Genomic DNA, 14,716 nt, shown 5'->3' with positions numbered 1-14,716 from the left:
AACATAGAAAATATCTTAATTAATCTACTTATCTTTTTCGGCATTCCAAATTCTGTAAGAATGTACAATGTTTCTCTCCTAACCGAGTCGTATAAGCGTTTCTAAAATCAGTAAATAGTTGATGTACCGGGTTGTTTTCGAGTATTTGTCGGATGGTAAATATTTGGTCGATAGTTGATCGATTTCGTCTGAATCCGCACTGATAATCTCCAATACTTTCATCTGCGTATGCGGTCAATATTGCCAATCGAATGTTTGAGAGGATTTTATAGGATGTTGACAGAAAAGAAATGCCTCGATAATTATTACAGTCAGTTTTGTCGCCTTCCTTGTAAATTGGAACAGTGATTGATTCTTTGCACTCTTGTGGCAATTCTTCTTTGATCCGAATAAGGAGAATGAATTTGTGTATCTTGTTCCACAATTTTTCTCATCCAGCTAAAATTAACTCAGCCGGAATTTCGTCCACACCCGGAGATTTGTGTTTCTTTACTTTTTTATAGCGACTTCTACTTTTGTTCGATTAGATTCTGGGATATACGGTTCTGTGGTATGTTTCTGTTTCTCCAGGTACATTAGTTTTTGGCTGCGTATTAAGCAATTCGTCTAAGAAATCTTTACATCTATTTACGATGCTAGCTGTGTCAGTGAGAACTGTTCTGTCGGCTTTCTTTAATATATAGGCACGAGATTGGTAGCCTTTCTTAACCTATAAACTACGGGATATTTTTGTTTTCAAAATACCCTGTTTCTTGTCTTTACTACGGATATTTCGAATACGAAATGGTACTACAATAACTTTTGTAACATTGGCAGTTTCATGTGTCTTCTATAAATAGGAGTGAAGCAATGGACTTCTTTGTAAACCCTTACAGAGCTCCGTAGTTTAAAGGTTAAAGCCTCCGTAGATTAAAGGTTAAATTCGTTGATCCCCTTATACATGTCCCGAATATTTTTACTTTTACTATTATCTTCAAGTTCCTTAATTTTAGCTTCAAAAATATCGCGTGCTGAAAATATTGCTATTTTTCACGAAAATGTCTCTAACGATTTTGTTTATATTTCATAAATCAATATATTATTAACAATTCCAGAATGTGGCATGAGTTATTTTTCTCAGAAAAATCGAGAAGCTGGTAGTTTACTCTTCGAGCGAGTATCTTTTCGACGTTCTGTCAAAAAATGACCCTGTCAATTTTGTTCATATTTAGTAAATAAATATTGCATTAATAATCTGACATAACTCACTTATCTTGAAAACAACCTACGATGAGTATTTTATACTTGGGGTAAGTAGTTTTACTCAAAAACGACTCAGGAGATTTTGTTCACATTCCAATGATTTCATAAGTAAATATTTCATTAAGAACACTATAGTTACGCAGAATTTCACAAGTGCTAATTTACTCTTTAACGCGAGTTTTTTTTTTTCAAAGTATTCTTTCAAAAGTGGCTTAGATTATTTTATACATGTTTCACAAATAAATAATGTAAAATTCTTTCTGTTCTATAGAAAAGAGCAAAATACGGTACACGGGAGATTGGACTTTTCCTTCACCTTTCATTACAGAAAGATCCTCTTCAATACAAATATATTACAATAAGTAAAGTTTCCTCTAATATGTAGGTAAATAAGTGAAAGCAAGGCAATGACCAGGCGTCTTATTGCTTTGTAGGTTAAGTTAATATCAATGACTGGCCGTCTTAGAAAGGGAAATGAGAGTTTGTTTATTAGATGCCTCTCAATGACTTGAGAAGGAAAGGAGCTCAATGACCAGACATCTTAGAGATAGAATGAGAGTTTGTTGATTAGATGCCTCTCAATGACTTGAGAAGGAAAGGAGCTCAATGACCAGACATCTTAGAGGGGAAATGAGAGTTTGTTGATTAGATGCCTCTCAATGACTTGAGAAGGAAAGGAGCTCAATGACCAGACATCTTAGAGGGAAAATGAGAGTTTGTTGATTAGATGCCTCTCAATGACTTGAGAAGGAAAGGAGCTCAATGACCAGACATCTTAGAGATAGAATGAGAGTTTGTTGATTAGATGCCTCTCAATGACTTGAGAAGGAAAGGAGGTCAATGACCAGACATCTTAGAGGGGAAATGAGAGTTTGTTGATTAGATGCCTCTCAATGACTTGAGAAGGAAAGGAGCTCAATGACCAGACATCTTAGAGGGAAAATGAGAGTTTGTTGATTAGATGCCTCTCAATGACTTGAGAAGGAAAGAAGCTCAATGACCAGACATCTTAGAGATAGAATGAGAGTTTGTTGATTAGATGCCTCTCAATGACTTGAGAAGGAAAGGAGCTCAATGACCAGACATCTTAGAGGGGAAATGAGAGTTTGTTGATTAGATGCCTCTCAATGACTTGAGAAGGAAAGGAGGTCAATGACCAGACATCTTAGAGGGGAAATAAGAGTTTGTTTATTACATGCCTCTCAATGACTTGAGAAGGAAAGGAGCTCAATGACCAGACATCTTAGAGATAGAATGAGAGTTTGTTGATTAGATGCCTCTCAATGACTTGAGAAGGAAAGGAAGTCAATGACCAGACATCTTAGAGGGGAAATGAGAGTTTGTTGATTAGATGCCTCTCAATGACTTGAGAAGGAAAGGAGGTCAATGACCAGACATCTTAGAGGGGAGATGAGAGTTTGTTTATTAGATGCCTCTCAATGACTTGAGAAGGAAAGGAGGTCAATGACCAGACATCTTAGAGGGGAAATGAGAGTTTGTTGATTAGATGCCTCTCAATGACTTGAGAAGGAAAGGAGCTCAATGACCAGACATCTTAGAGGGGAAATGAGAGTTTGTTTATTAGATGCCTCTCAATGACTTGAGAAGGAAAGGAGGTCAATGACCAGACATCTTAGAGGGGAAATGAGAGTTTGTTGATTAGATGCCTCTCAATGACTTGAGAAGGAAAGGAGCTCAATGACCAGACATCTTAGAGGGAAAATGAGAGTTTGTTGATTAGATGCCTCTCAATGACTTGAGAAGGAAAGAAGCTCAATGACCAGACATCTTAGAGATAGAATGAGAGTTTGTTGATTAGATGCCTCTCAATGACTTGAGAAGGAAAGGAGCTCAATGACCAGACATCTTAGAGGGGAAATGAGAGTTTGTTGATTAGATGCCTCTCAATGACTTGAGAAGGAAAGGAGCTCAATGACCAGACATCTTAGAGGGAAAATGAGAGTTTGTTGATTAGATGCCTCTCAATGACTTGAGAAGGAAAGGAGCTCAATGACCAGACATCTTAGAGATAGAATGAGAGTTTGTTGATTAGATGCCTCTCAATGACTTGAGAAGGAAAGGAGGTCATTGACCAGACATCTTAGAGATAGAATGAGAGTTTGTTGATTAGATGCCTCTCAATGACTTGAGAAGGAAAGGAAGTCAATGACCAGACATCTTAGAGGGGAAATGAGAGTTTGTTGATTAGATGCCTCTCAATGACTTGAGAAGGAAAGGAGCTCAATGACCAGACATCTTAGAGGGGAAATGAGAGTTTGTTGATTAGATGCCTCTCAATGACTTGAGAAGGAAAGGAGCTCAATGACCAGACATCTTAGAGGGGAAATGAGAGTTTGTTGATTAGATGCCTCTCAATGACTTGAGAAGGAAAGGAGCTCAATGACCAGACATCTTAGAGGGGAAATGAGATTTTATTGATTAGATGCCTCTCAATGACTTGAGAAGGAAAGGAGCTCAATGACTAGACATCTTAGAGGGGAAATGAGAGTTTGTTTATTAGATGCCTCTCAATGACTTGAGAAGGAAAGGAGGTCAATGACCAGATATCTTAGAGGGGAAATGAGAGTTTGTTGATTAGATGCCTCTCAATGACTTGAGAAGGAAAGGAGGTCAATGACCAGACATCTTAGAGGGGAAATAAGAGTTTGTTTATTACATGCCTCTCAATGACTTGAGAAGGAAAGGAGCTCAATGACCAGACATCTTAGAGATAGAATGAGAGTTTGTTGATTAGATGCCTCTCAATGACTTGAGAAGGAAAGGAGGTCAATGACCAGACATCTTAGAGGGGAAATGAGAGTTTGTTGATTAGATGCCTCTCAATGACTTGAGAAGGAAAGGAGGTCAATGACCAGACATCTTAGAGGGGAGATGAGAGTTTGTTTATTAGATGCCTCTCAATAACTTGAGAGGGAAAGGAGCTCAATGACTAGCGTCTTAGGGCTTGTAGTACCTCTTAATTGACCAGGTGTCGCTGAGAGAGGTAAGGGGTTCTCAATGGCCAGATGTCTTAGGGCTTTTGGTAGAGCCTTTGTATTTGAACTGTGCCCCTTCTGGCGCTACTGTCGATGTGTGTGTTCCTGTACCTCCTTCAAAAGAGGAGGAACAAGTTGCTGCGGCCGAGATCTTTCAGTTGTTGGATGCAGAAGCGTTGCCACAATGAATTATTTCAGGATCTTCGCTGTACACGGTCTTGTTAGCTATTCTAAGTAGCCTACGATCTTCACTCGTCAAAACCAAACGACTGAATCATTAATTGGCAACACAGTCAAGATCATCCCCTTCTTTTCCTTAAGCAAAGGAAGGATTTCCTCCGTCGGAGGGTGACGGGGCTGAACCGAATTATAGTTGCCATACTTTCCGATGGCACACCTGAGATAGACAGCTCTAGTTTGATCAACCGGGAGAGATTGATACTTCTGAAGGTGTACTCTCCTCTTTTATATAAAAATATTGCTGACTGCTGGCCCCTGCGTCACAAGTCGAATATTGGCGATGATTGATGACGTCCCTTTCGTGTTGCTGTCGTCTGTAGTGTGTTTGTTTACTGCAAGCACGTGTAGTAGACACATGATTACAGCATGGTGTGGAGACATGAGAACGTTACAATAACGTTATTATATAACGTCGTTACAATGTTGCGTATAAATCATTTCCATTAGAACAATCCACAAGAGATACATTAGTTCTGTGAAATAAGAGTTGTGCGATTTTGTTGAGTTTTATAAGCAAATCTTTCATTAACAACCCTAACATATGGTATAAGTCATTTATTATGAAATAATCTACAGGAGTTAGTTTACTGTTGAGAATGAGATTTTTGGGCGAAGTTTTTTTTTTTTTTTTTCGAAAATGCCCTATAATTTTGTTCGTATTTCACACACAAAAAATGGTTGATGACTAACTGCAGCATAACATGATTTACTTAATAGAATAGAAGCGAGAAAGTTTAATGCCGTGGCCTGTAAGTTTGATTTATTTTGTTAGAATACTATTTTTAATACACAAATATTAATGCTGTAACGATATGTTTAATATGCATTAACGGTAGAGCTTATTAAATGTTGCACTGTCTTAAAGGTAAATGGTAACAGCTGTCTATAGTTTATATACTGTGGACATTTTAGTTAGTTATAAATTACGTACTCTCTACTAAATGAAATTTGTCCTTGTGCAGAACCGTTCTGACGTATGATTAGCGCCATACTAAGGATTTGACTAACGCGTGATTATCAAAAGTATGTTCAGAATCAGCACCTAGTAGTTGACTAAGCTAATCTATGTAACTAATTAATTTAGAGCAGAGGGTACTCTGGTTTAGTCACAATAAACTTACATTATGAGAATGCAAAGGCAATTAATTACTTGTCTTTCTTTCTTTCCTTTCACCTCATCGGGTGAGTTAACTATGAAGCACCTATTTAGCCGAGTCCTTTACAATAGCAGAAACGTTTATTAAAGTGAACAGTGAGAAATGAGTAGAAACTTTCCAGTTTTCTGAGACATACATGCACCTGATCAATAAATTACCTTCCCTTATAATTACAACATAATCCTTCTATTGTCGCTAATATTTATTGAATTCTACTTATTCCTCGAATAAATACATCCCCCAGAAATGAGTAACTTAATTATAATCCGATTTCATAACCATTTATAAGTTGTTGTGATGAAACCACAAAGAAAACATTTTGAATTTCGTATTTCAGTAGTAGAAGATGGATCGATCTGGCCCATACTAGAACATACTAGACCATACTAGAACAACTCAGGAGCCCTAGGAAATGGAGCACCTTGAACCGTCGACCAACGGTCTTTTACGACCTCCATTTTAGGGGTGTATTTGTTCCCTTTTATGAGCACTTTTTAGGGGGTGTACTCGTTCTCTTTTATGAACACTTTTAAGGGGTGAACTCGTTCCCTTTTATGAGCATATTTTCCAACCATTATTTGAACATAGCAGATAATACATAAGATTTGTTCCACCCCTATTTGAACATAGCAGAGCTAACAAAAGAGTATGGCTCATTTTTCAACCCTTATTTTACCATAACAAAAATCACACTGAGACTACGAAACATAGTTAGTAGTAGAAAAATGATCGATCTGGAACAGACCTGGAACAGACCTGGCTCATAATAGAACAACTCAGGAGCCACTGGGAAAATGACCACCGTGCACCGTGAGCCCACGGTCTTGTACGACCTCCATTTTAGGGGTGAATTTATTCCCTTTTATGAGCACTTTTTAGGGGGTGTACTCGTTCTCTTTTATGAGCACATTTTTAAGGGTGTACTCGTTCCCTTTTATGAGCACTTTTCCAACCCCTACGAACACATAGAAGAAGAGATAAGACATAACACTACGTAACACACAGCAGAACAGATAACAGATAAGAATATGAAACATAGAAGGGGTGTATTCGTTCTCTTTTATGAGCATATTTTCCAACCCCTATTTTAAGATAACAGAAATTACATACGATTACGAACACATAGAAGAGCACATAACACCTAACATAACAAGGGTGTATTCATTCCCTTTTATGAGCATATTTTCCAACCCTTATTTTAACATAGCAGAAATTACACTGAGACTATGAACACACAGCACAACAGATAATACATAGCACAGCTAATAAAAGAGCATGGCGTATTTTCCAACCCCTATTTTAACATAGCAGAAATTACGAACACATAGAAGAGCAGATAACACATAACATAGCAAGAGTGAACTCGTCCCCTTTTATGAGCATATTTTCCAACCCCTATTTTAACATAGCAGAAATATAGCGAAGATTAAACATAGTCCATTTTAAAGGGTGATCTCGTTCTCCAACCCTTATTTTAACATAGCATAGAATAGGGGTGTATTCGTTTTGGATTCCACCCTTATTTGAACATAGCAGAGAATAGACGTGTACTCGTTTTCAACCCCTATTTTAATGTAACATTATTTTCTTTTACGGGGGGTAGCAACACCCCCAACCCTCCTCCTTTCTCATCCAGGGCTTGGGACCGGCAATGGCGGAGTTTAAAAAAATAACATCATCATACTCTCATAAATGAATAAAGCATAATATCATTAGCATCAATAGTAGTGAGTGAGAATTTGTTTAAAAAATCCTGCATCGAATACATAGATGCACGACATGCAAAATATAGAAAACAGTAATGTTCACAAAAATGAGATAAATCACCTTGAATACGTCTATTATTACATGTATAATACAGACAGTTTCGTTTTAAAAACCTTATATGATGTTGTATATAGGGAGGTATACCATAGCTATCGAAATACTCTCCCACACACATATTAGATATATAAACAGCAACCCAATGTTCACCAGGCTTATCACTAGAATCAGTGTTTATAATTTTGGCGGCTGGAAATGTATGAATAAACAAAGGTAACTCATCAGCAGCATACACACCAATAAAATGATCTTTAGGCAAATTTTGTTGTAATGCTTCATAAAGCTCAATTGTATTTAACATTTTCTTTAATTAATATATATTTTTCTCTGGAAATCAATTTCTAATTCTGAAGAGAATTCACCATAAATAATTGTTGTTACAGGAGATGGCAGTGCTTCTTTAAAAGAACCTCTAAACGTACACTTCCTTGCCGTTGCGGACTAGTATGAAATGCAGCACTTGCGCTTGAATCAGGAGTTAAATCAAACACCAGTAGAGTATAACCATTAGGATATTCAGCGAGTGAAATATTATTACCTTGATTAGAATAATAAATACCTGAACCTGTAAATAACGTAGAATATGCTTGTACATATAGCTTATTATCAAAATCTGGCTGTAAAGGTTTGAAGGGCATTGGATTTCCATCAACATACAATGTAAAAAACGACATACTAAAATTTGAAAATTGAATGGATTTGTTTGATAAGTACCATTGAAAGCAGTATTAGTAACAAAACCAATAATAATACGTTTAGGCACTATGCCTGAAAACAGATCTGGAAGTGTACTATCCATAATTCCTTGTGGCAGAGTGTCTGTCTTCACCTGCACTTTTGTTATAGGATATTTTATTCTAAATTTAGGATTTTGTAATACTTTATTTTGTGCTATTTTAACTGCTGGTGATACATCAACCTTTTTCACAAGCAATGTTGCATCTGTAATTACAACTTTTCCATCAGCATCTGCGTCACCCATTAGACAAAATGTAGGTTTGATGGAATTAGTTTAATACACAGTTGTACACCATTCAGTAAAAATATCTCCTGATTGAAAATATCAGCATGAATATAACCCAATAATTCAAATGACTGACTTAAAGCAGTGAGAAGAAAACGTTGTTTAAATCCTACATTAGCATCGGCCACACTGTCCATATGCCATGCAGCAGCTTTAAACCACATTGATGTTTGAAGATGCGTTGTTTTAGCTTCAGCATTATAATTTAGTAGTTTTTCAATATACGATCGATATGGATATGTATGTGAAGAGTAGGAAATAATTTGATTATTTAAATATAATTGCACTTCACTGAACATTGCATTGCGAAAATCATTTACAGGGCCGATTTTCTTATCGGCAGAAGTTAAGTTAGAACCATTTGATTTAGTAATTTTACCTTTAACATATAACATTGTGTGCGGTAAGTCAATATAGTCATCCCCATGACCGGGGACTACAAATTCTATTGGTGCATTATCAGCTATTGAAGCCACAGCCTTATACGGAACTATTTTATTACCTATAATACTGGTTTGAGTGGGTAAACCAGCAAATAAATCTAATTCTAATTTCATACACTCACACTGCATTTTTCTCTTTTCTTACTATTAATATTCACACATGGTAAAATTTACAATATCATATTACGTCTACGAAAATGTAATTTTACACATACACTGAATATTGGAAAGGAAGTGGATTACCTGTACTATCTCTTAAATCAATAATAATTTGATCAAATTGTTTACGTTGCACTGGCACATAATGAGGATTATCAAAAATATGTACATTATTAATACCATGATCTGTAATATTTGTATTTATAATACGTAACAATGAAGCTACGGTGTCACCCACCATTTGTGGTTCTACAATATTACTGTAAATATACATAAGTGTAGGTAGCGCTTTTTGTAAATCAGGTGGATAACGAGCATGATGAACAACTGCAATATCTTGTTGAATATGATCAAAACCTAGTATTCTGGCTAGTTCAGGAGATAGGCGTACTTGTATAAGCTTCTCTTGATCTTTTATTACTCTATTAACCTCAATTCGTTTCACTGATGCTTTGACTTTTAATTGTAAATTTAATATATCACTTTTTTGATTAATTTGAGATAGAATATCATCAACATGATAATAGTGGCCTGGTAAGATTTGAGTTATTTTCCAGTTTTTTGTATTCATGAGACGATAATAAATATTATTTGTGTATTTGGAAACATTCTGAAATGAACTTGTATAATGCACTTCAACAACAGCTGTTTCCCACACTCCCTTCTCCAGTACAATAGGTTGATATAATTTAGTAGTATAACAAGCAAGAGTATTTTGAGGAAAATATTCCATAGAACTATTGCTAGGAAGTGTGAGATAAAAACTATCACTTTGCTCCATAATCAATCAAAGATATCTTTGGATCTTTTTAGCCGTTTCACACCACCACCACCACCACTAAAATGAACTTTCTTTCTTTTTCTTCTTCCAGATCCTTCCAACACCTGATTTAATTTATTTTGAGCTTTATTTTTTAAATTTGTTTTAGCTTCTTGCCATCGATCATGCAAAGACTCTTCAATAGGTCTATTATTATCTAGTACATCTCCTGCTACATTAATTCCTGTACGTATCAATTCTTTACCAACAGTTTTTGCACCTTGTTTTAATAAAGGAAATACAGTACGAAATAAACCTCCTAGAAAACTACCAATGCCATAACCTTCTTGATATGCTGTACCTCTATACACGTTATAATTACCTCCTGCTTGATGTATGTAATAATTAAGGTAGGGCTCATTCATCTTTCTTTCTTTCTTTCTTTCTATATACTTAAAAATATCAATAGATCACAATAGAATATTAGTATTATTGCTTATAAGTACACCATTTGCGTTTACGGGGTGGAGGACCATCCTCTTCGTCTTCTTCGTCTTCTGTTAGTTTTCTAATATAATCTATTCGTTGAGGATTACGAATGTACTCTAAGGGTATATTGGCTTTTGCTTCCAATTAGCTTTCGGGAACCGGAAAATTTTGTATTTCAAGTTGGGAAATAAACTTTTACTACAGTTTTTCTCTCTCTCTCTATAGAAGAAAATTTTTCACCTCACATCTCGACTAAACAACGATGTAGGAATAAGTGGAGTATGTTTTTATGAATCAAAATTTTCCGGAAAATTTTCATCACTGCTTATACATTTAGGTTAGTGCTAGTTTGCAGTCTGAGTAAAAATTTCGCTGCATAAAGAGAAAAAAATGTGAACGGGGCGCAGAGAAAGATAAAACGTCATATTATGACGTCACAACTTTTAAAGCCCAATATCACCTAAAGAGTAACAAATGCAAATAAAGAGAAGTTACACTCTTTGTAAGCAACAGATTATACTGATTCAGACAATAGAGACACTGGTTAGAATTTCTAACTGTCTGCCCTATCGTATCGAGTTGACTATTTTATTCCTCTTTGTGGTTTACACGTACATTACATAAATGAACTAGAAAATACTCGATAAATGAAATATCTAAATTACCTATTTCTAATTTAGATATTAAATAAAACCACAATACCACATATATTATTCAGTGTAACAAATGACAATACAGTATCACTAACATCAACATTTTGGAGATCTCTGATAACTCAAATAGCATACACAGTGCAATGCGCATCATTTGTAGGTCAAATACTATGATCCAAAGGTGGCCATTATTCACTGGGCTCGCTCGGGCTCGGGCTTGCGCTCACCTGTCTCAGCTGGGCTCGCGCTCACTTCTTTTAACTGAGCTCGCACTCACTCGGGCTCGCGCTCATTTCTCTGGACTGGGCTCGCACTCACTCGCGCTCGCGCTCACCTGTCTCAGCTGAGCTCGCACTCACTCGGGCTCGCATTCATCTCTCTGGACTGGGCTCGCGCTCACTCGCGCTCGCGCTCACCAGTCTCAACTGGACTCGCGATCACTAGCGCTCGCGATCACTTCTCCCAACTGGGATCGCGCTCACTCGCGCTCGCACTCACTCGGGATCGCTCTCATCTCTCTCGACTGAGCTCGCACTCACTCGGGCTCGCGCTCATGTCTCTCGACTGGGCTCGCACTCACTCGTGCTCGCGATCACTTCTCCCAACTGGGCCCGCACTCACTCGGGTGCGCGCTCACTTCTGTCCACTGGGCTTGCACTCACCCGGGCTCGCGCTGACTTGTCTCAACTGGACTTGCGATCACTAGAACTCGCGATCACTTCTCCCAACTGGGCTCGCACTCATTCGCGCGCGCGATCACTTCTCCCAACTAGGTTTGCGCTCACCCGGGCTCACGCTCACTTGCCTCAATTGGGCTCGCGGGTATATGATGGGTATAAAGATATATTAAAATCTAGACTTTGACTAGCAGTAGGCCTAATACAGCAGAAAATAGAGCTATTAATGCTATATATCAGTGGTCAGATATAAAAATAAAATAATAAAGATGTTGCAGGGTTTAATGTATTAAACGTGGGCGGACCTTGAAATAAAATGCTCCAGATATTTAAATCTGGGCTTTGACTACTAGTAGGCCTAGTTCCTCAATAGAAAATAGGCTATATGACTAACGTCATATAGGAGTTATCAGACATCAGAATAAAATATTAAGTGTGTTGCAGACTTCAAGTCTTAAGGCTATCATCACACTTGCAGACCAATACTCATTAAATGAATCTCTTTCTTATTTACTAAGATCAAAACAACTTATGAACAAAAAAAAGCTTAGTGTTAGTAAATACGAAAGAAACTTGTTTGAGTTTTTATCTGCAAGCACGACGGCAGCATTAAGAATCAAAGCCTATCTGAGTATGATGATTTCGTAAAATTAAAAAAAAATCACCAGTCCTGTTAGCAAGAAAATGCTATTATGTAAGTACTCATGCCTTATCATGAAATTATTTTAATGCAGTTGATGAATTGTCAGGCTTATAAGAAAAATTTGGTTCGAAAATTTCCAGGGCCAAAATTAGGCTTACTGTCGCCCATGCTTTACACATTAAACTTGCAACATCCCTATTTTATTCTGATATCTGATAACTGCTATACGACATTAGTAGCTCTACTTTGTACCGAGTTATTTGGCCTATTTGTAATTGTAGTCAAAAGCTAGATTTTAATATCCAGGGCATTTTATTACAAGTTCCTCAAGGTCTGCCCACGTTTAATACAACGCAACTCCGCAACGTCCTTATTATTATTTTTTTTATATATATACCTGATAGATAAGTCATATAAGGAAGCTTATGTTTGCTATCGGTGAGCTTTTGTCCATCACTGTAATATGAGACTGTCGGTGAGTTTTTTGCCAGTGAGCTTATGTCCAACACTCATACTACGCATAGATATCTCTTGTTTTTAACTAACACAAAGATTCTTAGGTTTTAATTTTTTATTTATTTATATTTTTGTGAGAAGACAGCTTTAGAAGTAAAATTAGAAGTAGAAATTTAGGGAGACATTACAGGTATTCAATATTCGTGAAATTACAGAACTTATAATAACAAGAGCTAAACGTTTCCCGAAAATCTGCTAAACGTTTGGTAAAGGAAGTAACAGGATCTGATATCAGTGACTCTAAGTGTTTGTTAAAACCATTTTATAATAAAACAGCTACCTCTGCGGAAGCTAAAAGCAAACCAAAAGGTAAAAGGGAACTTTATCTGATCCCTTTATATCGGTTTGAATGTAACAACGAAATGATAGTACTTCAGCGGGTATTGAAATGTCAATGATCTCATAGGCTCTAGTAATACTTGCAGGAGTTCCGGCCTATCCTACAGGGATGTGCTAATCAAAGCACTAAAAATTAGAGATTTTTGAGAAATGTTGGTAGTGTATACCTCCAGAGCAATAACTTTTATATATAGAGAAAAGGAAAAATAGAAAAATATTTTCTAAATTTTTTAAAATGTACTTTTAATCGGAGGGGGCTTGTAAGAGAAGTAACACCGATAAAAATTGAAAGACTTTTTGTTGCTTCAAACTAAAAGAAGAAAATTTCCCTACTATATTAATTGTTGTATACAACAATCAGGGCCGGACTCCAGCGGATTGGACCGATTGTTCCCAGTTGGGTCCCGCGCTAGAGTGTAATCTACTATTCAGTGCCATCTTAACAGCATAATGTTCACCTGTGGAAACCAGTGTGGCTCCTATGACTAAATTCTGCAAGTAATACATGCAATTAATACATTCTGCTCGCGGGTCCCTCTGCCAAGTGATCATCAGACTGTTAGATGGCTCTGTTACTCTTTGCTTGTGAAATACAATAACATATTGTAATACATGTACATCCATGAACATAAACAAGGGAGCGTATAGCCTGTTGGCCTCTATCTAGAATTTCAGGGAGTGAATAGTTTGTATTAACAAACAAGCAATATTTTCTAAAGTTAATTCTGGAGTAGTTTCTTTATTTCTTTACGTTTCCAACTTCCAATGAAAAAATAGGCCATTAAGAGATATGACACCTCAATGAATACCAGGATGATATAGTCTTAATTAGATTTCCTTTACTTGTTTTTCTGGAACCGGGAGTCCCACAGTAGTGTTCCCATTCGGGCCTGCATCTTCTAAGTCCTTTAGATTACTTTTTCCCCTTACCTTGAAGCAAGAAAACTTTAATTTTTTAACTTTGTGACTTCCCTCAGGAGCAACCACTACTTTTAATTATGTATTTGAAAGGATATTGTCCTGCTAAAATACATTAAATATGAATATTTCTTAATTTAGGCCAAGTTTAAGAGTATTAAAACTGAAAATTTGAAAGTATGCGTTGATTATAGCCTGTATTTTGTTAAAACAACACCAAAGAAAATTAGAAGTTAATGAAAGCTCAATAAAGATGTTTATGAATGAAATTTACGTCATACCATCAGTTTGAGTCCAGCAAGGGTACCTTTTTTTAGTTGGCCTTTTCATGGGAATGCTCTTCTCAAATATGTCATAAATTACTTTATAGAATTCTTCAACTGCTTTATTTGGATCCGTATATTCGTTTAGATATTGCCAATCTATTCTCGCTAACTCATTATAGAGATTATCATAATTTCCTTTCTTAAAATTGAAACCAAATATGTTTCTTTTGTTTTTTATTCTTGATGATTTAACATGCGGAAAGCTTATAGTTATTTCAGGCAAATTCATATCACCTACAAGGAGAATAGTGCTACCTATCGTACAATTACTTTCGATAAAATGAAAAAAATATTCGTATAATGATAGATG

This window comes from Thermobia domestica, chromosome 10 (genome assembly GCF_964235325.1).
Source record: "Thermobia domestica chromosome 10, izTheDome1.hap1.1, whole genome shotgun sequence".
Classification (NCBI taxonomy): domain Eukaryota; kingdom Metazoa; phylum Arthropoda; class Insecta; order Zygentoma; family Lepismatidae; genus Thermobia; species Thermobia domestica.
This window is presented reverse-complemented; position numbering follows the sequence as displayed.